General features: G+C 39.9%; 1 non-coding gene across 1 annotated transcript; it reads left to right on the top strand.

Moving 5' to 3' along the window:
- The first annotated feature begins 1,038 nt into the window (after positions 1–1,038).
- Positions 1,039–1,143, top strand: LOC125614365. The gene has a single exon (XR_007344975.1). It is a non-coding gene; the product is annotated as a U6 spliceosomal RNA (small nuclear RNA).
- The last annotated feature ends 1,742 nt before the right edge of the window (positions 1,144–2,885 follow it).

Raw genomic sequence — 2,885 nt, 5'->3', positions numbered from 1 at the left:
AGGAAATATTTGGTTGATTTCAAAATTAAACTAAGTCAATTTGGGATGATCTGTTGCTTTCTGGTTTCTTTTCGTTCTTCTTATAATCAGTGTATGGATAATTTCAAAAGTTACTATAAAGGATGAATTTTCTGCCTGACCTTCATTTAATAAGAAATATGTTTCCTAAACCTGATTTCAATCACTTGTATTGCATTGTTTTTTTAAGTGTTCATTTCTGTTGATTCCTGGGCAAGTGAACTAAGTATTCGTAGTTTAAAATACAGGAGGCATTTTATTTACAATGGGTACTTTTTTGGAGCTCGTAATGCTATTTATAGTAAACAGATGTGCTTATAGAAATTAGGCAGAGAAGATGCTTACAGGTGAGTGACCTGAACCATTTCCAAGCAGCAATGGCAAAAAGGGAAACTGATTGCTCAGTTGTCCTTATCTTAGAAGAGCCATTTTACAAAATTATGGGTACACAGTATTTTCAACTGTGGGATTAAAGTTCAAGAGGAATTTGCCCTGCTGGCTCTTTTATAAATCTTGTTGAACACTAATCAACAATAACTTCCATGTGAGTTCTGTAGAAGGTGCAGAAACTCTATTTTCATAAATGAATTGTCTAGCAACTACAAGATTGAAGGCAAAAGTGTTACATTGTATGACATTGTAGGAATTTCTCAAGGGGGCTCCAATGATATGATCAAGATTGTGCTTTCTTCAGATTCAATTTTATAAGGGTTATAGATTCATAATGATTATTTTGAGCCAGTTGGATTACAAGTGCTGGGAAGAGTGGTCAGTTCAGAGTAGAGCACTTAGAGTCAACAAGATTTTTTTGTGGTTGATTAATGCTAGAGTAGCACTCAAGACATTGCAAATGTGATGGGGACAAAGCCATTATTCTATTGGGAAAGTGTTCCCACTTGGTGAGAATGCCAACCTACCTCCAAAATATATGCTTGTGTGTGTGTGTGTGTGTGTGTGTGTGTGTGTGAGCGCACAGCAGAGCATTCACAAGTAGATTCGAGAAATTTTACAAAAGAGAGTGTCTGCTTTGGCAGCACATATACTGATATTGGAACAATACAGAGAAGATTAGCATGGCCCCTGCACAAGGATGACGCGCAAATTCACGACATGTTCTGGTTTTTTTACTAAGGAAAGTAAGCCAATCCCAAAAAACCAAAGGCTTAATGTTCTCTCTGATAAGTGGATACTGATCCATAATGGGGGGAGGTCATGGGGGAGAATGGTGGAACTGTGATTGGGCAAAGGGGAGGGAGGGGAGGGGTGGGGGCATGGGGGCAGGAAAGATGGTGGAATGAGATGGACATCGTTACCCTAGGTCGCACATAGGGTGCGACGCTACATCGTGAACAATCAGAGAAATGAAAAGTTGTGTTGCAATTGTGTTCAATGAATTAAAATGCATTCTGCTGTCATATATACTTAATCAGAATAAATGAATTAATGAAATAAAAAAAAATCTAGGAAGTTTATTGAGTGTTTTTCAGTAACCATAAGTGCATGGTAGGCAGGTCTGCAGAAACCACCTTCATTGGCAATGTCTACTTCATGATGGGGTGCAGAGTGCATGGCCAGAGTCTATGCTGCATTGGAAGTAAGGGGGCAGGCTGACTAGTGCTTGGGACCAGAACATTTAGAGGATCATCTAGTTTGGTTACTCAACTATAGGCAACTCTGAGTCTATAATGTTGTCTCCTTGAAGTTGATTTTGTGTCTTTTAATTGGCAGTCAAACATTCTCCTCATCAAAAAGTATTCCAACTACCAAGGAACAGCCAAAGTCTGCTTTCAAGAGCACACAATTTACAGAGTAAATGAGGACAAACTGAGACGCCCTAAGTATCCAAACTGCTGCAATCATTGTAGTCACCATGGGAGCCAAGCATATAATGTAGCATTTAGGATGTGCTTGCAGCATAAGGGTCTAAATTCATATGATTTAGGGCTTGTTATTTGCTTACATGCCATAAAAAGAGAAAATGAAGAGAGATTGGGAAATGTAGCCGCCTCATATTTTCACTATGAAAGTTTCCAAAATCAAATTCTTCAACTTTGACAAGAAGGTTGATTTTGAGCTAAAGTCTCAGAGGCCTCTGGGGACCAGACCAGGAACACAAATGAAAAAAGTGGACTGAGAACAGACTGGGATAAAATGGAGAATATGTGTCCGGTCCCCAGAGGCCAGTAATTCCTCAGCCCCAGGCAAGTAACTGCCCTTTGGAAATGTGGGCCTTGTATGGCTACTATATAATATTTTTAAAAAGTCAATCTCAGGGGTCTGGGGATGTGGCTCAGTGGTAGAGCACCTGTCTGATATGCCCAAGATCTCAGGTTCAATCCCCAGCACTGCAAGAATAAAAGCAAGCCTCAACAATTTAGTGTCTGTCTCAAAATATAAAATAAAGAAAAGGCTGGGCATGTGGGTCAGTGGTAAAGTGTCCCCTGGGTTTGATCCCCAGCACCAAAGCAATCCCCTCCCTGAAAATCCCAACTTTTCTCTGAAAATCTTTTATTTTTGTGGGGATGGGGGCGTTTTCCTGGAGATTGAACCCAGGAGAGTTTCACCACTGAGGTACAGTTCTAGTCCCTTTTATTTTTTATTTTGAGACTGGGTATCTCTAAGTTTTCAAGGCTGGCCTGGAACTTGTGATCCTCCTACCTCAGTCTCCTGAGTTACGAAAACTTCTTGATCTCTAGATGTTGGCAACTCATACTTAGGCTGAATTTGACCAGGAGATTGCCAATCTCCAGTTTAGTAGAAAAGGCACGAGACTTGGGCTGGGGATCCAGGTTCGATCCTCAGCACCACATACAAACAAAGATGTTGTGTCCACTGAAAACTAAAAAAAAAAAAAAAAAAAAAAAAAT

This window comes from Marmota marmota, unplaced genomic scaffold, assembly GCF_001458135.2.
Source record: "Marmota marmota marmota unplaced genomic scaffold, marMar, whole genome shotgun sequence".
Classification (NCBI taxonomy): domain Eukaryota; kingdom Metazoa; phylum Chordata; class Mammalia; order Rodentia; family Sciuridae; genus Marmota; species Marmota marmota.
This window is presented reverse-complemented; position numbering and strand designations above follow the sequence as displayed.